The sequence below is a fragment of the Stegostoma tigrinum genome, chromosome 12 (genome assembly GCF_030684315.1).
Source record: "Stegostoma tigrinum isolate sSteTig4 chromosome 12, sSteTig4.hap1, whole genome shotgun sequence".
Lineage (NCBI taxonomy): Eukaryota > Metazoa > Chordata > Chondrichthyes > Orectolobiformes > Stegostomatidae > Stegostoma > Stegostoma tigrinum.
In genome coordinates, this window is record NC_081365.1 from 44,670,963 (window position 1) to 44,690,266 (window position 19,304).

At 51.2% G+C, this 19,304-nt stretch overlaps 1 protein-coding gene across 11 annotated transcripts in view; it reads left to right on the forward strand.

Moving 5' to 3' along the window:
- Positions 1-19,304, forward strand: part of bcor (BCL6 corepressor) — a 311,037-nt gene that overhangs the window by 194,611 nt on the left and 97,122 nt on the right. Inside the window, exon 1 of one of the 11 annotated variants that reach the window (XM_048540217.2) lies at positions 10,091-10,765. The exons of the other annotated variants lie outside the window; for them this stretch is intronic. The gene's annotated coding sequence lies outside the window, so the exon portion shown is untranslated. Of the gene's footprint in view, positions 1-10,090; positions 10,766-19,304 lie in introns of those variants that run through there. 11 annotated transcript variants of the gene reach the window in all.

The following is a 19,304-nucleotide window of genomic DNA, read 5'->3' on the forward strand; positions in this document are numbered from 1 at the left end:
TGGTGTGTTTGCGCACGCTGTGGGAGAGTGGTGTGTGTGTGCACGCGCTGTGGGAGAGTGGTGTGTGTGTGTGCGTGCGCTGTGGGAGCGTGGTGTATGTGTGTGCGCTTTGGGATCGTGATGTGTGTGTGTGCCTGTGCTGTGGTAGAGTGGTGTGTGTGTGCATGCTCGCGCCGTGGGAGAGTGGTGTGTGTGTGTGCGTGCGCTCGCATCATGGGAGAGTGGTGTGTGTGTGCGCGCGCAGTGGGAGAGTGGTGTGTTTGCGCGCACTGTGGAAGAGTGGTGTGTGTGTGTGTGTGTGTGTGTGTGTGTGTGTGTGCGCGCGCTGTGGGAGAGTGGTGTGTGTGTGCACGTGCTGTGGGAGAGTGGTGTGTGTGTGTGTGTGTGTGCGTGCGCTGTGGGAGCGTGGTGTCTGTGTGTGCGCTTTGGGATCGTGATGTGTGTGTGTGCCTGTGCTGTGGTAGAGTGGTGTGTGTGTGCGTGCTCGCGCCGTGGGAAAGTGGTGTGTGTGTGCGCGTGCGCTCGCATCGTGGGAGAGTGGTGTGTGTGTGTGCGTGCGCTGTGGGAGCGTGGTGTATGTGTGTGCGCTTTGGGATCGTGATGTGTGTGTGTGCCTGTGCTGTGGTAGAGTGGTGTGTGTGTGCATGCTCGCGCCGTGGGAGAGTGGTGTGTGTGTGTGCGTGCGCTCGCATCATGGGAGAGTGGTGTGTGTGTGCGCGCGCAGTGGGAGAGTGGTGTGTTTGCGCGCACTGTGGAAGAGTGGTGTGTGTGTGTGTGTGTGTGTGTGTGTGTGTGTGTGTGTGCGCGCGCTGTGGGAGAGTGGTGTGTGTGTGCACGTGCTGTGGGAGAGTGGTGTGTGTGTGTGTGTGTGTGCGTGCGCTGTGGGAGCGTGGTGTCTGTGTGTGCGCTTTGGGATCGTGATGTGTGTGTGTGCCTGTGCTGTGGTAGAGTGGTGTGTGTGTGCGTGCTCGCGCCGTGGGAAAGTGGTGTGTGTGTGCGCGTGCGCTCGCATCGTGGGAGAGTGGTGTGTGTGCGCGCGTGCCTTGGGAGAGTGGTGTGTGTGTGCGCACGCTGTGGGAGAGTGGTGTGTGTGTGCGCGCGCGCGCCGTGGGAGAGTGGTGTGTGTGTGCGCTCACGCATGCACGCCGTGGGAGAGTGGTGTGTGTGTGCGCTCACGCATGCACACTGTGGGAGAGTGGTGTGTGTGTGCGCTCACACATGCACGCCGTGGGAGAGTGGTGTGTGTGTGCGCTCACGCATGCACGCCGTGGGAGAGTGGTGTGTGTGTGCGCTCACGCATGCACGCCGTGGGAGAGTGGTGTGTGTGTGCGCTCGTGTGCGTGTGCGTGCTGTGGGAGAGTGGTGTGTGAGTGTGTGCGCGCGCAGTGGGAGAGTGGTGTGTGTGTGTGTGTGTGTGTGTGTGTGTGTGCGCGCGCGCGCGCGCGCGCTGTGGGAGAGTGGTGTGTGTGTGCACGTGCTGTGGGAGAGTGGTGTGTGTGTGTGTGTGTGTGCGTGCGCTGTGGGAGCGTGGTGTCTGTGTGTGCGCTTTGGGATCGTGATGTGTGTGTGTGCCTGTGCTGTGGTAGAGTGGTGTGTGTGTGCGTGCTCGCGCCGTGGGAAAGTGGTGTGTGTGTGCGCGTGCGCTCGCATCGTGGGAGAGTGGTATGTGTGCGCGCGCGCCTTGGGAGAGTGGTGTGTGTGTGCGCACGCTGTGGGAGAGTGGTGTGTGTGTGCGCGCGCGCGCCGTGGGAGAGTGGTGTGTGTGTGCGCTCATGCATGCACGCCGTGGGAGAGTGGTGTGTGTGTGCGCTCACGCATGCACGCCGTGGGAGAGTGGTGTGTGTGTGCGCTCACACATGCACGCCGTGGGAGAGTGGTGTGTGTGTGCGCTCACGCATGCACGCCGTGGGAGAGTGGTGTGTGTGTGCGCTCACGCATGCACGCCATGGGAGAGTGGTGTGTGTGTGCGCTCGTGTGCGTGTGCGTGCTGTGGGAGAGTGGTGTGTGAGTGTGTGCGCGCGCAGTGGGAGAGTGGTGTGTGTGTGTGTGTGTGTGTGCACGCGCTGTGGGAGAGTGGTGTGTGTGTGTGCGCTGTGGGAGAGTGGTGTGTGGGTGTGCGCGCGCTGTGGGAGAGCGGTGTGTGTGTGTGTGTGTGTGTGTGTGTGTGTGTGTGTGTGTGTGTGTGTGTGTGCGCACGCGCTGTGGGAGAGTGGTGTGTGTGTGTATGCGCTGTGGGAGAGTGGTGTGTGGGTGTGCGCGCGTGCTGTGGGCGCGTGTTGTGTGGGTGCGCTCACGCGTGCATGCCGTGGGAGCGTGGTGTGTGTGTGTGTGTTTGTGTGTGCATGCTGTGGGAGCGTGGTGTGTGTGTATGTATGCACGCTGTGGAGCGTGGTGTGTGTGTGTATGAGTGCTGTGGGAGAGTGGTGCGTGTTTGCATGTGCGCGCTGTGGGATAGTGGTGTGTATGTGCGTGTGCGCGCTGTGGGAGAGTGGTGTGTATGTGCGTGTGCGTGCTGTGGGAGAGTGGTGTGTGTGTACGTGTGCGCGCTGTGGGAGAGTGGTGTGTGTTTGTGTGTGCGCGCTGTGGGAGAGTGGTGTGTGTTTGCATGTGCGCGCTGTGGGAGAGTGGTGTGTGTGTGTGTGTGCGCGCTGTGGGAGAGTGGTGTGTGTGTGTGTGCGCGCGCTGTGGGAGAGTGGTGTGTGTGTGCGCGCGCTGTGGGAGAGTGGTGTGTGTGTGTGTGTGTGTGTGTGCGCGTGCTGTGGGAGAGTGGTGTGTGTGTGTGCACTGTGGGAGAGTGGTGTGTGTGTGTGCGTGTGTGTATGTATGCATGCTGTGGAGCGTGGTGTGTGTGTGTGTGTGTGTGTGTGCATGCTGTGGGAGCGTGGTGTGTGTGTGTGTGTTTGTGTGTGCACGCTGTGGAGCGTGGTGTGTGTGTGTATGAGCGCTGTGGGAGAGTGGTGTGTGTTTGCATGTGCGCGCTGTGGGAGAGTGGTGTGTATGTGCGTGTGCACGCTGTGGGAGAGTGGTGTGTGTGTGTTTGTGTGTGCATGCTGTGGGAGCGTGGTGTGTGTGTATGTATGCACGCTGTGGAGCGTGGTGTGTGTGTGTATGAGCGCTGTGGGAGAGTGGTGTGTGTTTGCATGTGCGCGCTGTGGGAGAGTGGTGTGTATGTGCGTGTGCGCGCTGTGGGAGAGTGGTATGTATGTGCGTGTGCGCGCTGTGGGAGAGTGGTGTGTGTGTACGTGTGCGCGCTGTGGGAGAGTGGTGTGTGTGTCAGCGCTGTGGGAGAGTGGTGTGTGTGTGTGTGTGCGCGTGCTGTGGGAGTGTGGTGTGTGCATGTGTGTGCGCGCGCTGTGGGAGAGTGATGTGTGTGTGTCTGTGCTGTGGTAGAGTGGTGTGTGCGTGCGTGCTCGCGCCGTGGGAGAGTGGTGTGTGTGTGCGTGCGCTGTGGGAGCATGGTGTGTGCGTGTGTGTGCGCTTTGGGATCGTGGTGTGTGTGTGTCTGTGCTGTGGTAGAGTGGTGTGTGCGTGCGTGCTCGCGCCGTGGGAGAGTGGTGTGTGTGTGCGCGCTGTGGGAGAGTGGTGTGTGTGTGTGCGCGCTGTGGGAGAGTGGTGTGTGTGTGTGCGCGTGCTGTGGGAGAGTGGTGTGTGTGTGTGTGTGTGCGCGCGTGCTGTGGGAGAGTGGTGTGTGTGTGTGTGCGTGCGCTGTGGGAGCGTGGTGTGTGCGTGTGTGTGCGCTTTGGGATTGTGGTGTGTGTGTGTGTGTCTGTGCTGTGGTAGAGTGGTGTGTGCGTGCGTGCTCGCGCCGTGGGAGAGTGGTGTGTGTGTGTGTTTGTGTGTGTGCGCGCGCGCGCTTGCGCCGTGGGAGAGTGGTGTGTGTGTGTGCATGTGCGCGCATGCCGTGGGAGAGTGCTGTGTGCACGCACGATGTGTGTGTGCGCGCGCTGTGGGAGAGTGGTGTGTGTATGAGTGCCATGGGAGAGTGGTGTGTGTGTGTGTGTGTGTGTGTGTGTGTGTGTGTGTATGTATGTGCGTGCGCGCCATGGGAGAGTGGTGTGTGTGTGTGTGTGTGTGTGTGTGTGTGTGTGTGTGTGTGTGTGTGTGTGTGTGTGTGTGTGTCTGTGTCTGTGTGCGTGCGCGCGCGCGTGCTGTGGGAGCGAGGTGTGTGTGTATGTATGCGCACTGTGGGAGCGTGGTGCATGTGTGTATGAGTACTGTGGTAGATTGGTATGTGTGTGTGCGTGCGTGCTGCGCGAGAGTGGTGTGTGTGTGTGCGTGCATGCGTGGGCTGTGTGAGAGTGGTGTGTGTGTGCGCGCGCTGTGTGAGAGTGGTGTGTGTGTGCACGCGTGTGCTGTGTGAGAGTGGTGTGTGTGTGCACGCGTGTGCTGTGTGAGAGTGGTGTGTGTGTGTGCGCACACGCGCGCTGTGTGAGAGTGGTGTGTGCGCGCGCTGTGTGAGAGTGGTGTGTGTGTGCGCGCGCTGTGTGAGAGTGGTGTGTGTGTGCGCGCGCTATGTGAGAGTGGTGTTTGTGTGCGCGCGCTGTGTGAGAGTGGTGTGTGTGCGCGCGCTGTGTGAGAGTGGTGTGCACGCGTGCGCGCTGTGTGAGAGTGGTGTGCGCGCACATGTGCGCTGAGAGTGGTGTGCACGTGCGCACGCTGTCGGAGAGTGGTGTTTGTGTGTGCATGCTGTGGGAGAGTGGTTGTGTGTGTGTGTGTGTGCGCGTGCTGTGGGAGAGTGGTGTGGGTGTGTGTCTGTGTGTGTGCACGCGTGCTGTCGGAGAGCGGGGTGTGTTTGTGTGCACGCGTGCTGTCGGAGAGCAGGGTTTGTGTGTGTGCACGTGTGCTGTCGTAGAGTGGTGTGTGTGTGTGCACGCATGCTGATGGAGAGTTGTGTGTGTGCACATGCTGTGGGAGAGTTGTGTGTGTGCTCGCGTGCTGTGGGAGAGTGCTGCGTGTGTGCGTGCGTGCTGTCGGAGAGTGGTGTGTGTGTGCGCGAGCGCGTGCTGTCGGAGAGTGGTGTGTGTGTGCATGTGCTGTGGGAGAGTGGTGTATGTGTGCGCGCGCGCTGAGGGAGAGTGGTGTGTGTGCGCGCGCTGTGGGAGAGTGGTGTGTGTGCGCGCGCGCGCTGTGGGAGAGTGGTGTGTGTGTGTGCGCGCTGTGGGAGAGTGGTGTGTGTGCGTGTGCGCGCGCTGTGGGAGAGTGGTGTGTGTGTGCGTGCGCTGTGGGAGCGTGGTGTGTGCGTGTGTGTGCGCTTTGGGATCGTGGTATGTGTGTGCCTGTGCTGTGGTAGAGTGGTGTGTGTGTGCGTGCTCGCGCTGTGGGAGAGTGGGGTGTGTGTGTGCATGTGCGCGCATGCCGTGGGAGAGTGCTGTGTGCACGCACAATGTGTGTGTGCGCGCTATGAGAGAGTGGTGTGTGTGTATGAGTGCCATGGGAGAGTGGTGTGTGTGTGTATGTATGTGCGTGCGCACCGTGGGAGAATGGTGTGTGTGTGTGTGTGTGTGTGTGTGTGTGTGTGTGTGTGTGTGTCTGTGTGTGTATGCGCGCTGTGGGAGCATGGTGCATGTGTGTATGAGTACTGTGGTAGATTGGTGTGTGTGCGTGCGTGCGCGCTGTGCGAGAGTGGTGTGTGTGTGCACGCGCACGTGAGAGTGGTGTGTGTGTGCGCGTGCGTGCGCTGTGTGAGAGTGGTGTGTGTGTGTGCGCACGCACGCTGTGTGAGAGTGGTGTGGGTGTGCGCGCGCTGTGTGAGAGTGGTGTGTGTATGCGCACGTGTGCTGTGAGAGAGTGGTGTGTGTGTGCGCGCGCGCTGTGTGAGAGTGGTGTGCGCACGTGCTGTGTGAGAGTGGTGTGCGTGCGCGCTGTGTGAGAGTGGTGTGTGTGTGCGTGCGTGTGCTGTGTGAGAGTGGTGTGGGTATGCGCGCGCGCTGTGTGAGAGTGGTGTGTGCGCGCACTGTGTGAGAGTGGTGTGTGTGCGCGCGCGCTGTGTGAGAGTGGTGTGCGCGCGCGCTGTGTGAGTGGTGTGTGTGTGCGTGTGTGAGAGTGGTGTGTGTGTGCACGCTGTGTGAGAGTGGTGTATGTGTGCGCGTGCGCGCGCGGTGTGAGAGTGGTGTGTGTGTGTGCGCGCGCACGCGCGCTGTGTGAGAGTGGTGTGTGCGTGCACTGTGTGAGAGTGGTGTGTGTGTGCGCGCGCTGTGTGAGAGTGGTGTGTGTGCGCGCGCTGTGTGAGTGGTGTGCACGCTGTGTGAGAGTGGTGTGCGCGCACGCGCGCACTGAGAGTGGTGTGCGCGTGCGCGCGCTGTCGGAGAGTGGTGTGTGTGTGTGCGCGCGCGTGCTGTGGGAGAGTGGTTGTGTGTGTGTGTGCGCGCGTGCTGTGGGAGAGTGGTGTGTGTGTGTGTCTGTGTGTATGCACGCGTGCTGTCGGAGAGCGGGGTGTGTGTGTGTGCACGTGTGCTGTTGTAGAGTGGTGTGTGTGTGCGCGCGTGTTGTGGGAGAGTGGTGTGTGTGTGCATGCTGTGGTGGAATGGTGTGTGTGCATGCGTTCTGTCAGAGAGTGGTGTGTGTGTGTGCACTGTGGGAGAGTGGTGTGTGTGTGCGTGTGTGTGTGTGTGTGTGTGTGTGTGTGTGTGTGCACGTGTGCTGTCGGAGAGTGGGGTGTGTGTGTGTGTGTGCCCGTGTGCTGTCGGAGAGCGGGGTGTGTGTGTGTGTGTGTGTGTGCACGTGTGCTGTCGTAGAGTGGTGTGTGTGTGTGTGCACGCATGCTGATGGAGAGTTGTGTGTGTGCACATGCTGTGGGAGAGTTGCATGTGTGCACGCGTGCTGTCGGACAGTGATGCGCATGTGCTGTCGGAGAGTGGTGTGTGTGTGCGCGCGCGTGCTGTCGGAGAGTGGTGTGTGTGTGCGCGCTGTGGGTGAGGTGTGTGTGGGAGAGTGGTGTGTGTGTGTGTGCTGTGGGAGAGTGGTGTGTGTGTGTGTGCACGCGTGCTGTCGGAGAGTGGTGTGTGTGTGTTTGTGCTGTGGGTGAGGTGTGTGTGTGGGAGAGTGGTGTGTGTGTGCGTGCATGCGGTGGGAGAGTGGTGTGTGTGTGTGTGTGTGTGTGCTGTGGGAGAGTGGTGTGTATGTGTGTGTGCGCTGTGGGAGAATGGGTGTGTGCACGCGTGCTGTCAGAGAGTGGTGTGTGTGTGCACGTGTGCTGTGGGAGAGTGGTGTGTGTGTGCACGTGTGCTGTGGGAGAGTGGTGTGTGTGTGCACGTGTGCTGTCGGAGAGTGGTGTGTGTGTGTGCACGTGTGCTGTGGGAGAGTGGTGTGTGTGCACGTGTGCTGTGGGAGAGTGGTGTGTGTGTGCACGTGTGCTGTGGGAGAGTGGTGTGTGTGTGCACGCGTGCTGTCGGAGAGTGGTGTGTGTGCGTGCTTGCGTGCTGTCAGAGAGTGGTGTGTGTGTGTGCGCATGCTGCGGAAGAGTGGTGTGTGTGCGCGCGTGCTGTGGAAGAGTGGTGTGTGTGTGCACGCGTGCTGTCGGAGAGTGGTGTGTGTGTGTGCGCGTGCTGCGGAAGAGTGGTGTGTGTGTGCGCGTGCTGCGGAAGAGTGGTGTGTGTGTGGGTGCGTGCTGTGGGAGAGTGGTGTGTGTGTGGGCGCATGCTGTGGGAGAGTGGTGTGTGTGCGCGTGCTGTGGGAGAGTGGTGTGTGTGTGTGTGTGCGTGCGTGCTGTGGAAGAGTGGTGTGTGTGTGGGTGAGTGGTGTGTGTGTGGGCGCGTGCTGTGGGAGAGTGGTGTGTGTGCGCGTGCTGTGGGAGAGTGGTGTGTGTGTGCATGTGCTGTGGGAAAGTGGTGTGTGTGTGTGTGTGTGTGTGTGTGTGTGGGTGCGTGCTGTGGGAGAGTGGTGTGTGTGTGTGCGCGTGCTGTGGGAGAGGTGTGTGTGTGTGCGCGTGCTGTGGGAGAGTGGTGTGTGTGCGCCTCCTGTGGGAGAGTGGTGTGTGTGTGCATGTGCTGTGGGAGAGTGGTGTGTGTGTGCGCGCGCGCGCGCACGTGTGCTGTCGGAAAGTGGTGTGTGTGTGCACGCGTGTTGTCGGAGAGTGGTGTGTGTGTGTGCACGTGTGCTGTGGGAGAGTGGTGTGTGTGTGTGCACGTGTGCTGTGGGAGAGTGGTGTGTGTGTGTGCACGCGTGCTGTGGGAGAGTGGTGTGTGTGTGCGCGTGCTGCGGAAGAGTAGTGTGTGTGCGCGCGTGCTGTGAAAGAGTGGTGTGCGTGTGTGTGCTCGCGTGCTGTCGGAGAGTGGTGTGTGTGCGCGCGTGCTGTGGAAGAGTGGTGTGTGTGTGTGCGCGTGCTGTGGGAGAGTGGTGTGTGTGTGCATGTGCTGTGGGAGAGTGGTGTGTGTGTGTGTGTGTGTGTGCATGTGCTGTGGGAGAGTGGTGTGTGTGTGCGCGCGCGCATGTGTGCTGTTGGAAAGTGGTGTGTGTGTGCACGCATGCTGTCGGAGAGTGGTGTGTGTGTGTGCACGCACGCATGCTGTGGGAGAGTGGTGTGTGTGTGTGCATGCATGCTGTGGGAGAGTGGTGTGTGTGAGCACGCGTGCTATGGGAGAGTGGTGTGTGTATGTGTGCGTGCGCTGTGGGTGAGTGGTGTGTGTGTATGTTTGTGTCTCCTGGGGGAGTGTGCTGAGTTTATGTTGTGTACAATGAGTGTGTGTTGAGTCTACAGTGAGTGTACACACAGCGCACACTTAATATACTCCTCCAGCACACACACAGCACACATTGTACACACACTCTGTGCACTCAGTGTCGGCACACACTGTGCATTCACGGTGCACACATTCGATCGTTGTATGCTCAGTGCACATTCACCGTACACTCCCAGCACACACTGTGCACTTATTTTACACACACTCAACATATTATACATTGAAGCGCACACTCTGTAAACCTCTCAGTACACATTGTACACACAGCACATAATGTGTGCTGAGATGTTTAGAGTGAGTGTGTGCTTCATTGTATAATAGGTGTATAGTGAGCGTAAGAGCCCTTGAGTGAAGATTTCCCGTGCGAGACCTGCGCACCGCGTCCTGACCTGTGGGTCAGCTCCCAGGAGACTGGTGAAGGCAGCGTTCCTTGAGCTCCGCAAAGCACCTTCAAAGTAAACTCTCTGTATGTGTGTGTGTGTGCGCGCGCGCGCGCGCCCGTGCTTCAACGATATGATTTGCATCTTTCGTCATTTCTGCTTGCAATCTCATACCTGGGAAAGCGTACTTTGTATTTCTGAAGAGCATGAGTTACCTATTTGCACTATGCTGTAATTTTCAAATCATTTGCACCTTGTGTCTATTTTGGGGAGGTAAATGTGACCTCTTTTCAGTGTACAGATAAATAAACAAGTTTCGAAGACTACCTGCTGAAAGCTGTGGAAGTGATAAAAATGAAGGCTGACTCCCTGTAAATTAATTTTATCGAAACAGTGAAGACATTTTATTCGACGTGAAATTTAGTCTCTGTGAGCTTTTCTGGTTAGATTCCGATGTTTTTTTCATTGAGTTGGGGGGGTGGAATGTAACGTTAGCACTTCGTCTACGGAAAAATATACCTTCATTTCTGTTTGTGCAGACAAGGTGGAAACATCGAGGTTGGCAATTGAACATAAAATTGCTCATCGGGGGCAACAACTAGAGGAGAGAACAAACCCCCGAACTCCACTCCTCCTGGTGCAGACCACCCGCTAACCTGGAGGATGTGTGTATGTGAACGGGAGTGTGATTCTCACCACGTAGTTGAGGAACGCAGTGAACAGCAGGCAGGAGCCGAGTGAAGCGGACGCTTGAAAGTTTTATCTCGCCGTCGCTGTTTCTCTCTCTCTCTCTCTCCCGGGATTCCGCCCTGTGCTCTGATTAAGACTAGGAATTCCCCCCCCCCCCCCTCTATGTTTCGCTTAAAAAATACCCAGCCAGAATGAAGCTGGTCGGCGTTCCGCGGTGTCTGCGGATTGTGAATGGCGGAGGTTGTTTTGCGGGGGTGGGGGGGGGGGTGTAGGAGGGTTTGGTCTTGGGGTTGTGAGCTAAAGGTTGATGTTTATGGTAATTGAAGTTAGCGACTGGCCTTATGGGTAAGAGATTTTTTCCAGGCTCGGAGGGGAGCTGCACGCTAAGGGCTGGATCGGAAATTTAAAAAAATCCGTTCGCTCTGTGCAGACGCTGAAGCACATCTGCTTCAGCGATCTGCCAGAAGGCTTCTTCTCTGTAAACACCGCCAACCCACCCCCCCCACTCCCCCTTCTTCCAGCAGGCAGCAGCCTGAGGTTTTACGCAAGGCAGGGCATGTGGGGCGAGCAGAGCCTGAGAGAGAGAACCCACAGACTGGATGGTTTCGCCGCTCTCGATGTGGTGAGGAACCAACATGGCGCTGCGGAGTCTTGCCGTGCCTGAGACTCGCAGCCGCCCGCCACCTGTACACTGAGAGCCGCTGCTACAACCCCAGGGGGAAGAGCCGGCAACACTGGGAGGGTGTGGGTTGGGGGGGGGCAGGCCTGCCCTGCTCGCACCTTTTACTGTGAACCGGCGGCGGATTGCTCTGTGTGTGTGAGTGTGTGTGTGTGTGTGGTGGATATCCGGACTTTTTGGGGGCGATCTGTGAGCACACGTCTGATCCGCTCAGATGAAAGAAGTCTCTCTCTGGCTTGGCGATTTAAAAAAACCTGAAAAGGCACGTGGATGAATTAAAGACGAGGTCAGCACCAGAACAAGAGGCTGGTGAAATTCTGCCGAGAGCCTGCAATCAGGTAAGGGGTGATTTTTTGTGTGCGTGTGTGAAGGGAGTGGTTTTTCGACGGGGTTTTTCTGGTTAGTAAAGCGTTTGTAAGGACGCGGAGACTGGGTGGTGATTTCTCTCTCACCCAGGAGCGGGCTAACTAGAACCTATTTCTCTGTTTTGAGGAAGATTGGCTCCTCATTCTTTCCACGTTAGCTCGGCTCTCGCTGTATATGTGCGCGTCTCGCCTGAATGTTGAGGGCAAGTTTCGAGACTCGGACTATCCGAGCACGATCCTGCTCCTCCCGTGCCTAACTACTTCGTGGGTTTGGCGCAGGATCTGATCCAATCGGCCTTTCTTTTTTGAAACCACACCGATCATTCATCTGGAGCGGCTTGGCCTGACTTGGGAACGTCACTTTTTGTTGAGAAGATTTGCGAAGTGCTGTAGACATTGCCCGCACAGTAACTGCGGCTTTTCGCATCGCATTTCGCTCAGTCTCCGGATCGTACGAGAAAGCGCGGAGCCAGTGCCACCCCGAAGGCTAATCGCGGAAAGCCAAATCTAGAAACCCCCCACCCCCACCAACTCCTCTCCCAAACCGGCGAGGACGAGGATTGATTCACGGAATTCCGGTCCGAGTATAACCAAATGCTTTTAATTGATTTATTTACGTTGTAAGAATCAGCTCAGGTACAATGAATCAGGACGGGAATCGTTTATTTGTAAAAAAAACATCGTGTCCCTTACACGGTACAGCAACTGAGTAGATGGAAGCGTTTTATTAAAGGGAGTTAACTGATCGTTTAAAGGCGGCGGGGGGAATTAGTTCCCAATGTGTATATATCGCAAATAACTACAGCGTACCAAGTTATTCTGAGCTAGTGAGTTGAACCTTATGGGTCACACTGACGGATGATTTATTTTTGAACTGTGCCTTTGAGATTATTGCGAGAGCAGCTTTTAACAAACGTGTCTCTTTTACTGTTTAAAGTGTGCATCGTCCGCCTAATATGTTACTAGTCACTTCAGACGATAAGAATGTGCCTTTCAGCTGAGGTTTAATGGTGAAGGTTGTTCTAGCCGGTTACCTGCAAGGTGACAAGTACCCGTGTGGCAGCTACCAGCTTTGCCTGACTGAAGGCTTCTGACTGTATTTCTATGTCTCTGTCTAAGTGATCGATTAGTCTAGACAGCAGTGGCCGGCTCCCTGCTCGCTCAGGGAGGAGAGAATGATCATCGCAGAGAGAGAGAGAGAGAGAAAAATTGAGGGCAAGTAAACCAGAGCCTGGTTTAGGTTTTGATGGGCAGGCCCGGCCCTCTACCCTGTGAACAGAGACTGAAAGTTGTTGGCGGAGAATTTCATGATACGGATATAGCGCGGGAGGTGTTAGCATGCATGACCATCTCGTGTGCGAGTCTCACAGTCTCAGCGTGACACAACACAAGACGTGTATGCTGGAACTGTAAGCGCATACGATGTATTTTTAAAAATATCCATTTATACAATTGCTGAGCGCCTCCTGGAGTAGATGCACCTTTGTTCAGCAAATTAACTTTTCTTTGAACTATTTAAAATGCTGCATGAATGCAGAGTTCCCTCTACTAAGGAGAGTTGGTTGGGGTGGAAGCGGCAGCAGTAGTGACGGCCTGTTCCCTTTTGTCTGTTTCGCTGGCTTGTGTGAGCGCGGTCTGCGCATCTGTCGGAAGGTCCAGTTTTAAGTGAAACGATCGCGGATTGCGAGCTGGCGCGCCGATTTCCCTTGTTAAACCCCTTAGAATATGTGGATTCTACGCGTTTCCGTTTTGTTGGAAATGTGTTGCTCTTCCCAGCTGCGTGAGTACTATTTGTTTAGTGGCGCTGTGAAACTCTCTGTTGAAGTACGTAAGGTTCCTTGCTCAAAGGCGACTGATCCGCTGACCACTCGCCTTCCGCGTCTGTTTAGATGGAAAGTAAACAAATACCTTGAAACTACCGATGTCCCAACTAGGCATCTACGGTTTCTCTACGCCTCGAAATCATGTTCTCATATCTCGATTTCCATTTCACCCTAACTTTTAAAAATATTAGTAAATGATATATTTTGACTTGAAATATTCCATTTTCATTACACCCGCATCATTAGAATTTGCTGTCGAGTTTTTTTTTAAAGACTGCAACCCACTTTAAACCAAACAAAAACTGAATAATCGCAGAAGTAGATTGCCCTTCGGTCAGAGCGCCAGAATGTGAGGAGGGGACACACTGCGTGCATCTGAACCGGGCCAACTCCATGGTGAATTCCAGACTGAACGATCTTCTCTTGGCGTAACTGACAGGTCACAGATTCCAAATGAAACAGAATCCTTATGTTGGAGGTTGTTTCAAACATTAGACGCCAGTAAAAAAAACCCGGTCGATTTTCACGAGAATATCACACGCACCTACGATTCGTTGATTTAAATACCCTATGAACGTATTGGGACAACTTCAAGAGCAACCGGCCACAGTCCACAATCCGATCTACCCTAACAGTGGCACAGTTGGATAGTAAATACGATTAAGTATCGACATGGTATCTGTACTAAACTTGGTCATGACTTTTGTGACCAAGCAAACTGTTATTTTTGTAAATACGTTAGAAATTGTCTTCATTGTCCAAAACCACAAAATTCCGCTTTGCAGCCCTCTAGGTACAATCGCTAAAGACCACGCCGTACCATTCTTTGGAACTATTAGTACTTTTTAAAATTTTTGTTATTTCCCGGGATGTAGGCTTTGCAGGCTAAACAAGCATTTATTGCCCATCCTAATTTATCTGGAGGTGGTAGTGAGCCGTCTTCTTGAACTACTGAGGTCATTGTGTAGGTGTAGCCATAGTGCTGCTGGGAGGGGAGGTCGAAGACTGTATATGTAAATAAACCACATTAACCTTCACACAAACCAAGTGTAGTGTACAAAAAACGGTAGTAAACCTGGCTTTTCCACTAAGGCCAGTATTTAGGTGTAATTATATATATGTTAGTTAGGCGGTAGGAAGCACCGAAAATATATTATTACTGTAGAACCTCTGAACCAGCTGAAGAAATAAACCTGCGTTTGTTGTATAATTCACATTGAAATGCTGCAGTGTTTTAAGTTCATTTTTTTTATTTCCACTTGTAATCGGTGCAGAAGATTTTCTGTCACCTTTGTAACGAGCAAACAATTTCAGTCAGAATCTGAGATTTTGCAGTTTATGGCATCATCTGTTGCATCTGGTAGCTACATCTGGAAGCAATATAATACCCAGGAGTTGGATTTTTACCACCTATTATTGTCCCCAGATGGCTGAGCTCACCTCGTCAGATAATCTAGCCATTCGCACATTCACCCTTTTGCACTTACTTGTGAATCGAGGCGCAAAATCCAACTTATTGTAAGTAAATGCACTTTTGTGTGTTTTAGCATTCAGATGCAAGGTTTAGTATCCGTTGCTCCGGATTTGTGATTCCTTTCACGCACAGCAGTTTATTTGGTATATTTATACCTGGTTGATGAATGACGTAGTTCGAAATTTCTCATGGACTTTAGAATTCCTGTGAATATTTGGAATACCAAATTAAGCCACCGTTTTACTCTCCGTGTACTCGAGCAATTAATCTAAATTAAAAGTATAATTGTATCGGATAACTTAAACACCTCAAAACGAGATACACGTAATTAACTTCGAGCTAATAACGTACATCATACAATCTTGCCTTCTCAGCACGTGTTATGTTTCGAAACAAAATCTACGGCAAACGTGTTTTGATTTTGCAGATCTGTTGCACATCTTTAGAAAAATTTGGCTAAATGAACAAAATATTTCCTTAAGATAGACCCCGTGAATCTGTTATCCAAACAAGGGCCCACAAACTGACATGCATCACTTGGTCAAGAATGGGTTAAGGTGCCATTCGCAATACTATCATCATAGAGACACTGACGGGCTTGCAGGAGTTAATTGTGTGTTTGCTAAGCCAAGATCAACACAAACACGAACTCTGATGAATAGTAAGGGCAGGGAACCGGTGCTTACCGCCAACCTTTTGCATAGTTGTGGAGAAACGTTTCTTGTTACATGATAGTGTAATATATGCTGCAATGTTATTGGATACTGATTTCTCTGTCGAGATAGAAGCGGGGATATTCTGTGCTCCAGTTTTATGTCGTCCTGCCGGTCGATGGACGCATTATCTTCACGCTCATTGGGTTCTCTGGCAAATAATTGTCTAGTGTTTGCATTTTTAGACCTATAAAATTGAGATTTTCTTAAACAATCAAGGTCCAGCTAAAGAGCAGATATTTTCTAAAGTTTCTTGAAGAGTGATATTTTGGCGTTTGACGTGTTAAATTTAATTGATTGAACCCAATTCTTAACCGAAATAGAATATAGAGTATTCCATTTCAGTTCCGGGCAACTATTTTTCTTATTCATCTATTTTGTGCTCAGTTTATCAATAACACTATTATTTGATAATACGTCTTTTAATGTTATCATGCAGCAACATTCTGTGTAAAGTTTAGTAAACTACAATGAATCCGAGCAGCTGCCGGGTATACATAATGCTGCAACAGCTGCAGTGACCAGTAGTAGCCTTTAAAACGTGTGATTTAGATATATTGTCACCTAGTTGACAAAATCAACTTAGAAATGTATCGGCAATGAAGTTTCTACTTCGCAGCTCGAGAGTTTAGTTCCAAATTTACTCATTTCACGTAGCATTCAAAAAATATCGAAGTGTTGCATCTGAGCGCGCGGTTCAACCCATGTATTCCGTGTTTCTCAGCTGTCGCTCACTGATGTAAAGGCTGCTTAAGAAGGTCACTTCCTTCTTCCCACTGTGGTCTCCAATGCATTTTAAATTCGTCTATTAATTCGACAAGCTGTTTTCCGAACGAAGTTGCATCAGTGGGAAGACCTGCGGTGGCGATTTTGATATGTTTTCTGTGGAGCTTATTTTGTGGATTCTTGTATTTCAAAAATGCCTTGCTTTAATATTACACGTGAGAATTTACATAACAGGCGCAAACTGGAGTGCCGTGCAGAGGCTCATTGCGCCAAGCTTAGATAAATGAAAGGATGGAAAGTCTATTGTTGGAAACCTTCTGCCCTGACCATTTGTAACTGCCCTTGCATTGTTCCCTGCAAACTGGGAGCTTGAAAGCTGGCTTTAAAGTCTTAACACAGGAGACAAGTATGGTACTTAACACTTCAGCATCTGATTATACGTTTCTTGGATTCTCTAGAGGACATGCAAAAAGAGTCCACCCTCGAGCTCTCACCCACGTGCATCGGGTGGTTGGAAATTGCAAAATTAGCTTCACTTTCCGGACTGGCCATATATTGCATAATTTTGGAGCGACAGAAGTAATATATTTGGCCGTTACATTTTTGACAGCAGAAAGTAAACCACCAGAACAAAAATGAGGAGGTTTGTGACACTTTGATTAAAGAACAGCGATGTTGCAAATTTGTAAAACTTACCGTATTAGTTATGCAAATCCCTAAAGACTATATTGTTCATACTGTCGCTCGACTGGATTTATTTGAGGTTGCTATAATCTGATGGCATCGCACGGTATATAAGAAAAATACAAATTTAGGTTTTGCCTCGTTTAAAACGATACAGCTGAACTTAGACCTGAGTATTCCTTAAAGGTGTCTATTATAAGCCGTGCGTTGAATGCATGCTTGGTTTTGAAATTTTAATTTGAACGCTGAGGCGGCTACGTGTAACATGTTAAGTGATCTGCTTATATAAGCATTTACATTTGAACAGATACATTTTGGTCTGAATTATTTTAGTGCAATGCACTCACCTCGCTCGCTAGACATAAGTAAATTGAAGGAAGGCAAAATACAAATTGCTATCAAATGTTGCCATGGGGTTGGGTATTTGCACAACAGCACTGCGTCATGTGCAGACACGTGTTACCAGGATATCTCGAATAGTTCATTTGTGGTCCCGTAGAATTTGAAATCTGATTAGATTGGCGAACACAGCAGAGCGGCCGTGGAGAGGTTTTCGAATCTGAATCAAGATTCACATTATCGTTTTTGTTCACGTTAAGCAAATCGAGTAATTTTAAAAAAACCGCACAGCCATTTAATTATAATCTGTTAAAAATCCAGTTGTGGTGTGTTACAGCAGGACTCGAGTGACACATGGGCAATCACAAGCTGAAGCATTCAAAGCACTTCTTAAAAATATCCGAAAGTTTACACTTTGATCTCTCTGCAGATATTTGCTATCCGGTCAGTGGTGATGACTTGATTAACTTAAATCCTGTTTAACGTCTTAACCTTACAATGCAAAGAAAAGACGTGCATTTATCTCGCACCTTTTACGACCACTGCATGTCCAAAGCGAAGTTCTTTCAAAGTGTAATCACTATTGTGTAGGATATGTAGGAATTCACACGGCCAAATGAACAGTTCTATTCTCTTTCTTTATGACCACGAATTGAGAAATACTTTATGCTGGCACATTTGATCTTGCAGTACTTGGTAATATAGTAGGAAAAGCCACATGATTTCTTTAAAAATCTGAAGACATGATAGTGTCAGAGTTTGGAAATGACTTCTTCCGTATGGTAAACACATTCTGGTTGTTTACGTTGGACCGGGTGTCCTTCAATATTTTCTTTACCTTCGGTACAGGGAAGTTGTGCAAACATGGAATCTGCCTCATGGCGATTTGTTGAAAGCGCCCATTGCATTGAGAGTTGGTGTCGTGCTGAGCATTTCTCATGATGTGATTTTTGTGACTAACCTCAGAACCTGCACATTTACCTTTACATAGGCAGTACCCCTTTCAGGACCTTCTGGAAGTATGATACCATACGGTTTGGTTACTTATTTACTTTGCTCAGGCCGCCACTTCTAGTCTATCGGTCACGATGCGCCGTTATGTACACTGGATACCGATTTCACAATCGCTACATCCTGTTTAAATATCTAGCATCCCCCTCCCAAACGTGTTTACAATAAACTGAGAGGTTATTACGCCCAAAGAAAACGCGTGGAATGAGGCAGGCAGTAAGTGGGCGAGATCAGATTTCAGGCTGTGCTCCCAGCGGAGAAGTCAGGGTTTGATTGAAGCGCACTCGGCTCCTGCCTCCCCTGGGAGACCAGTCCTGAAATCTGAGAGCGCAAGCAGTTTTTTAAAAAAAACCTTTGTGAAAAAAAGGGCCGAGAAGGCACGGATCGCTGAGCTCTTTGGAGGAAACGAGCTGCCTGTGCCTCCGCAGTGAATATCGAGTTGTGTTCTAACGGTGATTGACTGAAATAGCCACGTAATGCAAGCTATCGTTCATTAAAACTTGCTATGGTAATACTTCGCATATTATAAGCTGGGCTTGTGTGTCTGTGTGTGTGTCATGGCTTAACTTTATCGGCTGGATGGCATTAAGTACAGACGTCGAACTTGGCTAACAGTATCCTTTGTCCTCTGCAAGTCAAATAAAAATAATTACAGTTTTAAAAGATAATGTCAATCGGTACTTTCAACTTGAAGTGATTTTATTGTGCCGCACTCGTGCAGCTAAGTAGGTAGTGACATTCACCGGAACATTTCCTGTACTGAAAAAGAGACTTTCTAAAAGAATGGTTATCCTATTAAAACTTAATTTAGTGCACGGCACCTTCATATTACAGTGCAATCCACATTATTCCAAAACGTGCTTGGAATAAATTATTTAGCTATCCCTTTGAACACTTATTGGAAGCATTTAATGAAAAATGGGAAAGGAAACAAGCACAGCGACAACAGAACATTTGGTGTTGTTTGATAATGCATTATGAAAAGTGGAAGGTGTGCTGGGTTTATCAACGGGTGGTGTGAGTCACGCGGGACAGGTGCTCCAGGCGCCAGTAGAGCAGAACCACTGGCCCGAATATTCAGGTAGCAGTTTGTTGTTTATGGAAGATGATTTACATCAATACCACCTTCCTTGTTGTTTATTTTAAAAAGTGCACTGGATGCTGTTAACCCAGCTTGGGTACGTTCTTGTATATATAATCATTACACCCATCCTCCATCGAGGGAAAAGAAAACAAAGCGTTCTTCTCCGGCACAAAGGCTTTAGACTCCAGGCGTATCGCAAATCGACTTACGGGGTTTGGATTGTGTTTGTGAGAAAACGGTTTTGGTTGTTTAACAATTACGTGTGTGGTCAAACCTTGCGACACATCTAAAACATGTTTTGGAGCACATTTTTCTATGCCAAACTCGAATGACTTAGCTAACAGTTGAATTGTAGCTCTTTCTAGTATCCTATTAATGGATGTTTTAAAATTCATACCTAGGGATACGACAACATTACTTAATCTTTGTATAGGGAATAACGGAAAAAAATGCGCTGATGATAGAATACCCCGAAATGTGGTCGGACATAGGACTGTATATTCCTAAGATTTTCTCTTTGTTTTCCTTTGTATAAAATTCGATGATTGCGTTGCACATGGTCAGTTGAAGCAAGGAGAATTTGGTCCGTTTGAAATGCAGTGGGCCTGCTTGGGCGCCGCATTGACACTGCGATCGGAAGGAGTTGTGTGGTCTGTTG